The following is a 13901-nucleotide window of genomic DNA, read 5'->3' on the forward strand; positions in this document are numbered from 1 at the left end:
ATAACTAATCTTGTCCCCAAAAATGAGTTGAGAAAATATAGCTTCCTCCTTTTCTTATTCAGAGGTGGGCAGCTATGAAATATTTCACATACTATCTGAGGTAGTTTATGTGTTAGTGGCTTTCAATAAACTTTTTTTTCCATTCTTCTTTTAAAAATCATTTTAAAAAGGGATGGTTCGTGGTAAGGAGTCAAGTTATATTTAAAAATTGAGGGGATTTAAAGACAAATATGTCAATAACAAAGAAAACAAGTGAAAATATTATCACAACTAAGGCTGTTGGGTGAGGGGAGAGAGAAGTATATATTTATGGAGGTGATGTGAAAAAGAAAGATATTAATAAAAGAAAGCTTAAATTAAGAAAAAGTCTGTTAGGAAGATTGACAGTTCTCACAGACCTACAGTTGGCTTCACATTTAATATTGACTCCAAATATAGATTTGGCTTTATATTCCTTTTCAGAAAATACTGAAGAGGAAAACAAGTTTAGATTTGTGTATACACAAATACTGAGTAAAATAAACAGAGATTGTTCTCATCATATTCACTGGTTTTTCAGTTCTGCTTATTAATAACAGTAGTTTACACTCATAATTTTCAGGAACAGAACCTGAAAGTATCATAATAAAGCTATAATTTTTAGCCCAGTGCACTTACAGTATATTCCAGGAAAGCACACTCACCATACATAATTTCTGTCTAAATTGTATAAAATGTGGATCTGCAGCACTGCAGAAATGGCAAAGACCCAAGTTACTGATTCCATGCTTCACTGCCTTTAATACTAGCCATCTACCAAGGTAATGAGGTAGACGACAGGAAACTTAATATTAATTTTGCATGGCCAATTCAAACCTTTTTTGCACATAAAAAAACCTTTTGTGATTTCACCTAAACTAATAACATTGAGGTCAAGGTATGATTCTTTGACTCTATTTACACAAAGACGGGAGGCTACAGCTGTAGATGACTTACCCCATCTAGCATTATCCTTTGCCTAGAGCAAAACAATAAAATGGGGGTTTTGTAAAGCAGTACTACTTTTATGTAATGCTGCAGTTGGTTTCCTTTTCTACAATTGATTTTTATTATATTCCATAGTCAAGGACTCTCAATGAATTTAAAGATTATCTGCAATATGTATTCTTAGAGGAAAACTGATTTCATTTAGAGAGGCCATTTGGAAACTATTTCTATAAATGCATCTCATAGTTTAATATCCTCAGGGGATGGCAGAAAACAGTCTGCATTTTAAATGCTGATCAGAGTCCCAAAAATTAGAATTGTTGAAAACAGCAGTGGCTTTGGAAATAGAATGAATGCACTGACCTTATTAACTACTTTTGGCATGCAGTTAATTGTGATATTTTGTAATGAATACATACATATCTATACATACACGTATAAATATATATACACACATAAACATATATACACATATGTTTGTCCATACGTGCATATACGTTTTTATTCCTTATTTGTACTTTTGCCCTTGGTCCCTTCCATGTTTCTCACAAGCACGTTTCAGTGTGCCACTTCACTTTTCTTTTTTTCTCCCATCCTGAAATCACCTGTGAGCATGAATGAGCAATAGCAGTAACATGCCAGCAAATACAATTTCTCACTCCTAATGTAACAATATTGAATCCTGTCTGATGCAGCAAAAGACTGGTCAAAGTCTTGCTCATACTTTCTCTACACCAGAAAATACTCTCTACCATGCTTGTAACTCAGAGAACTGCAGCTGGCATGCTAGGGTGACTTTGAATTTAGAATATTGCTTTCAGAGTTAAGGATGAAAAAGGCTTAATATAATTATATGGGAGTGAGACTGTGTTTGTGTGTGTGTGTGTGTGTGTGTGTGTACACACATGTGTATATGTATGCGTATATATGTATAAATAAACACACGTATATACATACACAACACACACACGTAGTCTTAGTTTACAAATGAAAAATCTCAAGGCCTTCTGCATTAGCAATGTCAATTTTTTCCTCTTTCTCCTATCACTTTTTTCTGTAGGACAAATTTATTTGAAAAGACAAAATAAACAACCTCATCAAAAAAAAACGTCATTAAAAAATTAATCACTTGGAAATCATTGTAATCCTTACCTGGCAATAACCTATCAAGCAGAGCTTTTGAATCTAACTTTAGAGGGAAGGGTACCATTTCCCAAGTTAGTTTAGTTCATTAGCTGAGTAGAAGACATATAGCTCTGCAAGTGGTTTTTTTGTTCTGTTCTGTTTTGTGTTGGTAAGTTCACCTTTCTCAAGGAGCAAATGAAAAGGGCAAAACAATGACATAATTTCTCATTTCTTGTTGGGAAATTTATTCAAGTCTTTTGTTCCCCATTAATCACTAGAGACACATTACAATTAAATGCCTTCATTTGTGCACAAGCAGCCTAAAACCTGTCTTTATTTTGTTGTTGTTTTTAATTTCCTTATAAAAGAATAAAAGATGTCATTTGTGTAACACATTGAGCCTTTTGAAGGGCTTAATAGATTTTCTTTCATTTGATACATAGACATTCATTGTTTGGGAGAGAGGGGTTGTTTACTTTTTATTTTTACCATATTTACCACTTAAAATTGACTAGATTCACAGTGCTTCAGTAAGGCCAATGCTAGCAGTGCACATTAGCCTTCATCAAGCTAATCACCAGGAAGCAGAATCAAAATAAGTGAAAATGAGTGAAAGTCATGAGCAAAAAGACATTGCTTCCTCTACTCTTACATTATCGATATGCCAGTTAACTAAACAATAACATTCTATACCAATAGAGACAGAAAATCAGAAATTAAAAGACAAATCATGGAAAAGCAGTCTGTTAAAAAATGTCTTTGGGTAGAGAAGACTTATTCATTTCTTCAAAACTAACAGTATCTTGAATAGACTGGAATCACACTTATAAACATGCCCTCATTTAATAAGGGCATATCTTAAGCCATAGTCATGTACATAGTTAAAAAGATATGGCCAAGGCACAGGATCTTAGGATTTCAATATGGAAAGGACCATTAAGATTGTCTAGGCCAATGTCTTCATATAATAGCTTAGATAATTAATAATAATAATAATGCCAAGAAAGGTTAAGTTTCTTGGCCAGCTAGTAAATCACAGGAACAAAATTTTATCTTTTATTGTTTGTGTTTTAATCATTTGACTCCAAATGGCAGAGTTTAAGATCATTCTATGTTGTTTGCTTTGTTGGATCTGTGATGTCATCAATGTGAGCATTCCCTCTAAACCACAGTGATCCTTCCATGCCTTCTCTATATGGGGGAATTTACCCATGTGATGAAGGACTTCCTCTGAATCCTTTGACATGGATCTATCAGCTATCCTTCCTTGTAAATATATCATTCTAATCATTCTATCATTCTAAAGACATCATCGTCCCAATTCCTTTTTCAGTCATACATATCTGTGATGGTATATTTTTTAATTTTTATGACTATTTTTGTCAGGTTACATTTATTTTTAAACACTATATTCTACCTTAAACTATTTTCTACCCAGGGTGCCATTTTTATAGGAAAAATTACAAAATGAAAAGAAACAGTTCATAAAGATTAACTGCCATATCAGCTATATGTAATAATATGTGTAGCATAGCCCCGCCCCATCTCTTCAAAGAAAAGAGAGTACATTTTCTCAGTTATTCTCAAGGGCCAAGCATTGTCATTAAAATAAATGCTAATGATGATAACAATAAATAGCATGTTTATAGCTTCCTATTTGTCAGGTACTATGCTAAATGCTTTACAGATATTATCTCATTTGACCTCAATAACACTGGGAGATAGGTGCTATTATCATTCTCATTTTATACTTGAGGAAACTGAGGCAAATAGAAGTTAATTGATTTCTCCAGAGTCACACAGCTAATTAAGTGTCTGAGTCTCAATTCAAACTTGGATTTTCCTGACTCCAGCCCTGGTACTCTATTGCTGTCCCATCTAGCTCCCTCTATTTATAAAATATTCAGTTTCCTTTTTTAATTTTTCTCTCTATTTATATAGTTGTCATTGTGTATATGATTTTTTCTGATTTAGCTTATTCCAATATGCATTAGTTCATAGTTCTACCTATTTTTCTCTGAATTCTTCATACTTGTCATTTCTTAGGTCATAATATTTCATCGCATTACATTCATGTCCCAAGGTTTGTATAGCCACCACCCTATTTTATTCTCAGTTCTTTGCTACCAAAAAAGTATGATTATGAATATATCATTATAAATGAAACTTTTTTCATTTTTAACTTCTTTAGGATACATGCCTAACAATGGCAATCTATGGGTCAAAGGTCATAGGACATTTAGTCACTTTGGGGGCATAAATTTAAACTTCTTTCCAGAATGGTAGGGTTAAATCAACATTCTACTAACACACTATATCCCTATAGCCTCTTCAAAATTTAACTTTTCCTATCATGCCATCCTTTACCAGTTATCCAAAAATGAGGTAAAATCTTAGTGTTGTTTTAATAGACATCAGTCTTATCTTTAGTCATCTGGAGCCATCTTTTATATGGTTTTTAATAGTTTTCAAATCTTCATTTAACAATTGTTTCCTTGGGCATTTTTCCTGGGGACATCCATGAACACTTCAATTATACAATTCCTTACTGCTAGTAAGTAACATAGTACTGCTCCTACTTAACATGCACCCCTTTCGCTGGTTTTTGGGAAACACAGAATTTGATTTCTTCATAAACTGTGGCATTCCATTACCTACAGCCAACCAAAGAAACTTAGAGCAGAAATGTGTTTCTTTTTTCAGTTCAGTTTCATATTTTGTTGCAAAAATAATTGAAAGTGTTTGGTCCTCTCAATGTTAAGAACCATTAAAAAAAACAAACAAAGACTAGATTTTTGTATCTTAAGAAGTCTGGAGAATTTGTAATAAAAATGGTGCTTTTACTTTTTTAATCACATTATATCTCGATCCAAATTATGATAATCGACATCAAAAATTTTATCAAATTCATCTTCAGAAAGCAGTCCCCATTTTTTTCTTCAAGTTTTTTATATATCTGAACAGAGGCATCTAGGTGTCATAGTGGAGAGAGAGCTGGATTTGGAGTCAGGAAGACCCAAGCTCAAATGCTGTCTCAGACACATATTAGAGGTATGATCTTGGAAAGTTACATAATTTCTCTCAGCCCCAGTTCCCTCATCTGCAAAATGGGGATAATAATAGCCTATATAGCAGGGTTATTGCTAGGATCAAAGGAGATAATGTGCAAGGTGGTTTGCAAATTTTCAAGTTCTATATAAATGTTAGCTACCATTCAAAGGTTTTGCTTCTTCCTCTGACAAAATGAACAATTAAATGAAGTTCAAAATCAATTGTGCCAATATAAACCAATACTCTCAGGTATTCTTGAGTCAGTGATTAATTCAGCCTTCTTTGATAGAAGAAACGAGATAAGATTTAAAAAAAAAACATAGTCAGAAAGGTTTCTGCTATCAAAGATGCAAGTCTATAAGCTTGTTAAATTTCGAGCCCCCCAAAAAGGACTTTGGATCCTGTTAAGGCAATCAGTCAATGAGAAGATCTTCCTCCCCTCCCCCCATTTGAATAGGCTTCAAGTGAGGCTTCAGGTGAGGCTCCAGGTGGAGCCCATGCAGGGAGGTCTGATTATATCTTCGCTCCCATATATCTTTGCTCCCAAGTAGGCCCAAAACCTCTAGCTACTGGGTGCTGGGCCAATGTGGGTGTGAGGACCCCAGGGTCCTGCGGGAAGTTGCTAGGACCACAGCCAATAGTGGGCACCTGGGTTCTGGTCCCTCAGATGATGTTCTAGTTGATTGGATGACATCTAATGACTGCATAGAAACAGAACACAACCTGGAGATTGAGACATGGTGGAGGCAGGAGAAGGAGGAGTGGTGGAAGCAGCAGCAGCAGAAGCCGAAGCTGAAGCAGCCGGTGCTGCTGAGAGCAGGATTGAACCGAGCGCAGACCAGAGAGTGCTGAGCAAGGGCTTAAGGCCAGTGGGTAGTCTTCTTACTGGAGGGCCCTAGCATTGGGAGGAAGCACAAATATGATTTGATATCGAGTTGGGGACATAGGTCCATGGGTCTGGGAGCTTGAATAAATACTTTAATTCCTCTGCCTTCTACTCAGAGAATTCCTTATATCCTGTGATTCTGAACCATTCAGGCATATTTATGATTTTCTTTGAAATCATGAATTCTGCCTTCATGATATAGATCCTTCTCAGAGTATAGGTTATAGAGAAATAGGAAAAGCCTTAGTATGCAATTCAGGGGGACAGGATCTTTGGTCCTAACTCCGCTAATAACTAACTGTGTGCCTTTGAACCACTCATAGGACTTCCTATAGCCAAAGGACAGATCAAATGAAGCAAGCATCCTGGAAGGATCTTGAACTCTACCACCTGGGGTTGAATGGTTTTCACTATAAAATGAGGAAATTAGACTACATTATATCTAATCTCCTTTCAAGAGTAAAGAACACTGAAACCATTTTTTGCTTCATTGTTAATACTTTTTTTTTTAAATCCACTCCATTCGACCTCGTCCCTACACAAGTTGATAACAAAGGTTCAATTAACTACCTACCTCTTGCTATTTTTTAGTGACTTATATGTTGTATAAATAAATTGAGTTACTATTAAAATTAATGAGTCTTCTCTTTGGACCCTCAGATAGGCTTGTTTTTCTCAGCACTCCTCCAATCTGCTTCCACAATAAAATGAATGCTAATTTTCCCGGATAGTTTCACTGGGCCAGTTCAAAGATCACTGCCCCAGTCAGAGTAGAAGGAGAGGTCACTACTGGTACTGTTTAAATTATGGATAACCAAATACTCTTTGTTCTATCCTAAACCCTACATATTCACTCTCATGCCAGTTTACAATTTTAAAACTCAAAATGATTAGCAAAGATAACATAAATTTATCCTTAACCCTAAGCAGCTGAAGGACCTTTCTATATATCATTGCAATTCTAATCCTTCCTAAATTTGCAACGAGTGTCTGAAATTGATCAAGGACTATGTAGGATCTTCAGTGGGTACCTTACAAAAATGATTTTCCAAGAAGAAAATGTTTTATCTTGAATTTATATATGTTACTTTTATTCTACCCCAGTGGCATAGTTTGATACGGTGATTGTGGTTTCTTGAAAACTATGCCAACATAATAATAAAACTAGAAAGGCCTACCAAGCTGGATAGGTTTCAAGAAGGAACTTGGTGATGGAATGAACGTGTCATCTGGGGACCACAAGAGGCCTTTCCTGGTCACTTTTAGTGCCTTCTCTCTGAGATTATTTCCCATTTACCCTGTATATAGCTTATTCATACACAATTGTTTGCATGGTATCTTCCGCACTGGAATGTGAGCTCCTTGAGGGAAGGGATCATGATTTTGGTTTTCTTTATACAGTCAATAGGGCAATATTTGACAAATAGTGAGTACTTAATCAATAAAGGCTTGTTGACTGACTCACCAGTGTAGGTAAATATGGAAATGTCTCTTGAGTTGTGCAAGACATGTGTCCGACTTTGGTTGGGGGAGTGTTTATGGAGATGAAATAATGAATAAAATATTATAGCATTTTTATTTCATTCAATTTTTATTATCAAAAGTACCATTCTTAAGCTTAAAACTGCACCTAGACTTTTGGGACACCCACTATATTTTAATTATTCACTTTGATCAAGCATTTATAAAGGGTTCACTGAAGACTATACAGTTATCTCATTTTATATGTATAAAGTTACACTGTCATTGAATTTTGAAAGCAAAGCGTTAACTTAGCATATGTAATTTTAATTTCATATTTATAGAAATCTGTTCAAGGCTTAGAGACGAGTTTGAGAGTTGGAAGCCAGGAACGTGCCTCAAATCTGCTCGGGGAAAATACTACCTAAATTAATCCAGTCATTTTTGTTTGTTCATTGTTATTGTTTGTTTATTTTTAAAAAATTATCTAAAAAAGTCAGAAGCCCAGTTTGGAAAAAGAAAAAAACTTCATCTAAGCCAAGGTTCTGGTTGTCAGAATGGAAAACAGGAAAATTAATTATGCCTCCTCAGGCATCTTTATCCCTCATGAGAAGATATAACTTTTTTTGACAACCATTTGCTAGGTCACTCTCAGGGATTTACTGTGGTCTAGAGTGAGTGCAAAGCACTGTGTTAGGTGCTATAGGAGAAATAAAATTTTGATAAGATTTATTCCTGCCCTCATGGAGATTTTGGTCCAATAAAAACATAAAACAATATATTTTGCAGTGGTGATGTAAAGGTGGTGCTATCTTGGGCTACTGAACAACCAGCCTATCTGGGGTTGCCACTCTAACTTACTCCTATTGTTGGCCAGGCAACAACCATTTCTTGAGTGCTTACTATGCACCAGGCACTGTCTTCTCAACCTTAGGGAAAAGCTTCCTCTTCCTTCTTTTCTGAGAATTTATGAAGGGCAATGTGTCAAACTAATTGTTTTCAGCAAAAAACATCCTCCAACCTAACAACCTCAAAAGAAAAAAATGTGTTTCTCTCTCTCTCTCTCTCTCTCTCTCTCTCTCTCTCTCTCACTCCCTCTCTCTCTCTCCCTCTCTCTCTCTCTCCAAATGTGTAATTCATATTTATTGAATTGAGTGACTCCATCCCATTTAGTGTAAGTGATAAAATTTTCAATGAATCATTCATTTGCAACCTAGATACATAATGTTTGAAGTAATTTCCTTAGGAAAAATTATTTGGGGTAAGAAGTTTGACTTAGGCTTTGTGCATTTCTCTGCTCCCCCAAAAAACAAACAAAACAAAACAATTCATTTTGGCCAAAGGAGGACCTTGTAATTTTTCAAGGTTAGATATAACATCAGTGTCATAAAATGATCTCTGGAATAATTGGCAGGAGCATTGGCACTGGGACCCAAAAACAAACTAGACCTAGTTTCATGGCTCTACAAGGGACCCAGCAAACAAACTCTACCATGCTTATGGGGGACTTGTTGAGTTAGCCCCCCACAAAGGGGAGGAAACGACTTCTAGTTACCCCATTGAGACATATGCTCTCTAAGCTTGAGTCCATTTTTTCTCTCCTGGACTCTGTATAATCTGGTGAGGAAGAATGTCACAGAATATTGGGGAAATGCTTTGTACCAAATTTTCTTACTGTACCACCTTATTACATTCCATTTTCTCTAAGGGCTGGCTATGATACAAGTCAATGGGAAAGGAAGATTTAACTACTTTGTTTTACAGGTCAAATTCTCAGGAATATATTCCATATGATCCCTTCCCTGCCCCTCCCCCCTCTTTAGCACTCAGGGAAATAAAAAGTATCACAAAATGTAGCCTTTTCCCTTGAGAAAGTTATTGGGTTTTTTTCTGTCTGTTTACTTTGTTTTGTTTGTGTTTGTTTTCACCCTAAGATATAGACTGTTGACTTTTTTTTTCTTTTAAAGAATAAATTAGAGAAAATGTAACGACATAAAGGATAACAAGCTGGCCTCAGAATCAGAAACGTATGGGTTTAAGAGCTGCCTCTGATGCATACTGGCTGCATGACTGCACAAGTGAGCTTTCAGTGACTCAGGGAACACTTTCAAACTGTAAGTTGCATAGCATGATTCACACTCCCTTATATGTCTTCAGTTAGCCTTGCCCCATAAAAACTTCCACCCTGAAATGTTGTATTCTAACTGGTAATTGCCACTGCATAACCATAAATTAAGGGAAGATCTTGACACCATAAGGACATAAGGGAAGGGAATAAGCATTTATATGACAAATCCTACATTCTTGTCATGGTGCTAAGAGCTTTATAAATATAATCCCATTTGATCCTCACAACAACCCTGGTAGGTAGGTTCTATTGCCCCTATTTTGCAGTTGAAGAAACTGAAGTACACACTGGTAAAGCAATTTGTGCATATCAGGTCAACTTGCCCAGTGTCACTCAACTAATAAGTGTCTGAGGCTGGATTTGAGTTTGGACCTTTCTTACTAGGCTTGGCACTCTATCCATTATACTTAACTGCCTCAGCTTATTTTACTCTCTACTTTCAGAATATTTTTCTAGAGCCTCATTCACCACCTTCTTACCTTCCTACATCCAGTTCTGCAATCATGACCCAAGGTCTTACTAACTCTGCCTTTGTGCCTGGATGGGGCATGTCAATCTATTCTGCAATGCCACCCCTCACTCTAGCTATAAATTTCTGGACCAAAGTGTTCCTCCCTAGATATCACTTGTCCTATAAGAACTTCCATCCTGATGGAATGTTGTTGGTTCCCCCTATGTTTGTTGGTTCCCCTATTCAAATGTAAGGTCCTTGAGGACTTATAGGGTTTCTACTTTGAATTGGTATCCCCAGTACCTGGCAGAATAATTGGTCCATAGTAAGTGCTGAATAAATGTTTGTTTTCTCCCACCGTGTACTGATAGAAGTTTTCTCTTTGGGAGTTTCTAATACCGGTAAAATCAGTCTTAACTCTACATCTCTTGCATACTTTCCATTCTCTCCAACATAGTTTAGATACTGATTACATCTTGCCTGGTTGCCCAGACTACTGTAATATGATCCAAATTCATCTTCCTGCCTCAAGTGTTTGCCCACTCTGATTCATCCTCCACGGAGGTACCAGAATGATTTTCAGATATGATGATATTGTCACCTCCCTACTCAATGAATTTCAGGCATTCTCTATTGCCTCAAGGACAAAATGAAATATTCCTTTATAAAATGTTCCTCTACATAGCTTCACAACTGACTTTTTCCTATCTTTTCAATCTTCTCACATATTATTTCACACCATACACTTTGCATTTCAGCCTTACCAGCCTATTAGCTGCTTCTTATAAGTAATGCTCTATTTCCTTCCAATCCACAAAACTGGAATGAATTTCCTTCCCACCTCATCCTCCTAGAATCCATGGTTTCCATCAATGTTCGGTTCAAGCCTTACCTTCTATAAGAAACCTTTCTTATTCCCCTAACCTACCAGTATGCTCCCTACCAAAGCTATCTTAAGTTTGTTTAAATATATTCTTTTTTTTTGTTATTAATTAATTAATTATTTTTAGTTTTCAATATTCACTTCCAGAAGATTTTGAGTTCCATTTTTTCCCCCATCTCTCCCCATCATCCACCCCAAGACAGTGTGCATCCTGATTACCCCTTCCCCCGGTCTGCCCTCCTTTCTATCATCCTCCCTTTATCTATCCCCTTCCCTTATATTTTCCTGGAGGGTAAGATAGATGTCTATACCCCATTGCCTGTATATCTTATGTCCCAGCTGCATATTAAAACAACTTTTGACATTTGTTTTTAAAACTTTGAGTTCCAAGTTCTGTCCCTTCTTCCTTCCCCACCCACCTCATTGAGAAGACAAGCAATTCAATACAGCTTATATAAGTGTAGTTATACAAAGTACTTCCATAATAGTCATGTTGTGAAAGACTAGCTATATTTCCCTCGATCCTATTCCACTCCCAATTTATACTATTCTCTTCTTTGACGCTGACCCTTTTCGAAAGTGTCTCCTTCTGACTACTAAAGCTGACCAGCAGCTTCAGGTGCTCCATGGAGAAATGCAATGACACAAGTCGGTCAGAGTCTGAATCAGAACTCAATTTTATTCAAGCAAGCAACAGACTTTTATATTGTTTCTTAACCATTTCCCAATGCCTTGCTTTGTTACTTTACTGGGACATCTTTGATACTTTACCAGGACATCCTGCCATGTGTCTCACATAACCCATGTAGCTTAGATACACCATGCTCACTATATTGCAACATCCCTGATCATTCCCATGCAGATACTCACACTTGAAACATTTCTGTTCTTTCCCATGTGGATCACAGCTGCAAGGGTGGTTCCGGACCCGTGACCTCTTATCTTGTACAGTCTTGCCTTGCACAGGCCTAGGAGACTTACCAAGATATACTTGGATCTCCACATGCCCTTTTGCACGTCCTCAAGGGTAGCTAGAACAGGCTCAGGCTTAAAGGAAAACCTATCATTTACCTCTCTCACCATGGACCATCTCAGAGCTAGCCCCCTACAGACTACCCCTTCCACAAACCTGCCCTCCCTTCTATCATTTCTCCCTTCTCCTCTTCTCCCCTACTTTCCTGTACAGTAAGATACACAATTGAGTGTGTATGTTATTCCCTCCTTAAGCCAAATCTGATGAGAATAAAGTTCACTCATTCCCTCTCATCTCCACACCTCTTCCCTTCCATTATAAAAGCTTTATCTTCCCTCTTTATTTTTTTTTGGGGGGGGTGTTCTGTGTTCAGTTTTGTTTAATGACTGGCACCTCCCTGCAGAGGAGGAAGTGGGCAGCTAGGTGGCAGCAGAGAGGATGTTCACTTGAAGATCTTGCCCTGATTGAAGTATTTACCCATGTGCTGGAAGGTCCCCTCCCAGGAGAAGTACTCTCGGACCATGGTCTGGGTCTCCTCACTGCCAGGATCCAGCTTATGCCACGTGTAGAACTCATAATCTACCTGCCAGTCTGGACTCAGCGGTAAGGCAAGTTCCTGGCCCTGGAAAACCCAGACTCCAGAAATGGTGCTGCTGTTGTTGGTGCCTAAAAGGATGACACTGGCAAACACATTCTTCCTCAGCTTGTCCAGGCTCTGGAACATTCCAGTGATGAGGTTGCAGCTCATGAAGGTCTGGCTGAGCTCCTGGAGGAAACGGTACTTGGCATACCACAGGAACCAGCTGTCATGGTCAAAGTGCTCCCAGAAGTATGGCAGGGCCACTGTCAGCATGTCCTCATTGGAGTACTTTCGCTTAAACTCATCCAACACAAACGAACTCTTGGGCAGGTGGGCAAAGGGATCCTTGGCCTTGGGCTCTGCAGCCAGAGCCTGGTCACACTTGTCCATCTCCTCCTTGGGGCCAGGGGCTGTGGCCACCTTCTTCTCTTCCTTCCACTAGGCCTGGGCCTTCTGTTTCTCTTCTCGCTGTCCCCTCTCCTTTCTTGGGGCCTCCTTCTTAGGCTGACTCTCAGTAAACTTTTTAGCATCAAACTGTGCCATCTTCTCCCAGAGCTTCACCTCTCCCAACACTGCCTGGAACTGGAGCGGGTGGATGCAGGTGAGGAACCAGTGTTTGGTGTTGGGAAAGGCCTGTAGGAAAGATGGCTCTAGAACCTGCTTGTAGAGCCACGAGAGGGTACATACAACTGTGATGTCAGCCAGAGTCACATGCTCCCCCACCAGGAAAGTCCAAGTCTTCAGGTGGGCGTCAAGCAGCCCCAGAACCCACCTCACCTCCTCTTTTGCATTCTCTGGAGCCTGTTTGTTGTGGTGCATGATGCCAAGAGTGGAGAACACCCAGGTACTGGCTGGAGGGATGATGTCACTGTCAGCAAAGCTCACCCATTGGATCACCTGGGCAGCTGCCTCCAGAGTAGAGCCTTGAAGGTCATCATTGCTCACATAGTGGGCAATGGCATTGCTTGCAAACACACAGAACCCATCGTCACCCTCAAACGCTGGAACCTTGCCTGCAGGAAATTTTCGGAGGAATTCGGGGGTGCGGTTGGTCTGACCAAAGTGGAAGTGGGGAGTGGGGACAGCATGCAGATATGGGCCCCGCTGTACTGTGCAGCAATGAGGGCCTTGAAGGTCTGCCAGTTTTCAGGGTATGTGTACAGGGTCCCAGCTGCCATGGTGATTCCTCAGAGAAAGTTATCTTCCCTCTTTTATGTGAGATAATTTACCCCATTCTGCCTCTCCCTTTCTCCTCCCTGTATATTCCTCTCTCACCCCATACTTTTATTTTTTAGATATCATCCCTGTGCCAACCCTGAGTCTATATCTATCTATATCTATATCCATATCTATATCTATATCTATCTATACACATATATACACATATGTATATATAT

The 13901-nt window shown here is 38.4% G+C and overlaps 1 pseudogene; it reads right to left on the bottom strand.

Annotated features, from left to right (window-relative positions):
• Positions 1–12366: 12366 nt before the first annotated feature.
• LOC118834363 lies at positions 12367–13682 on the bottom strand (annotated as a pseudogene).
• Between the last annotated feature and the right edge of the window lie 219 nt (positions 13683–13901).

The sequence above is a fragment of the Trichosurus vulpecula genome, chromosome 1, assembly GCF_011100635.1.
Source record: "Trichosurus vulpecula isolate mTriVul1 chromosome 1, mTriVul1.pri, whole genome shotgun sequence".
Lineage (NCBI taxonomy): Eukaryota > Metazoa > Chordata > Mammalia > Diprotodontia > Phalangeridae > Trichosurus > Trichosurus vulpecula.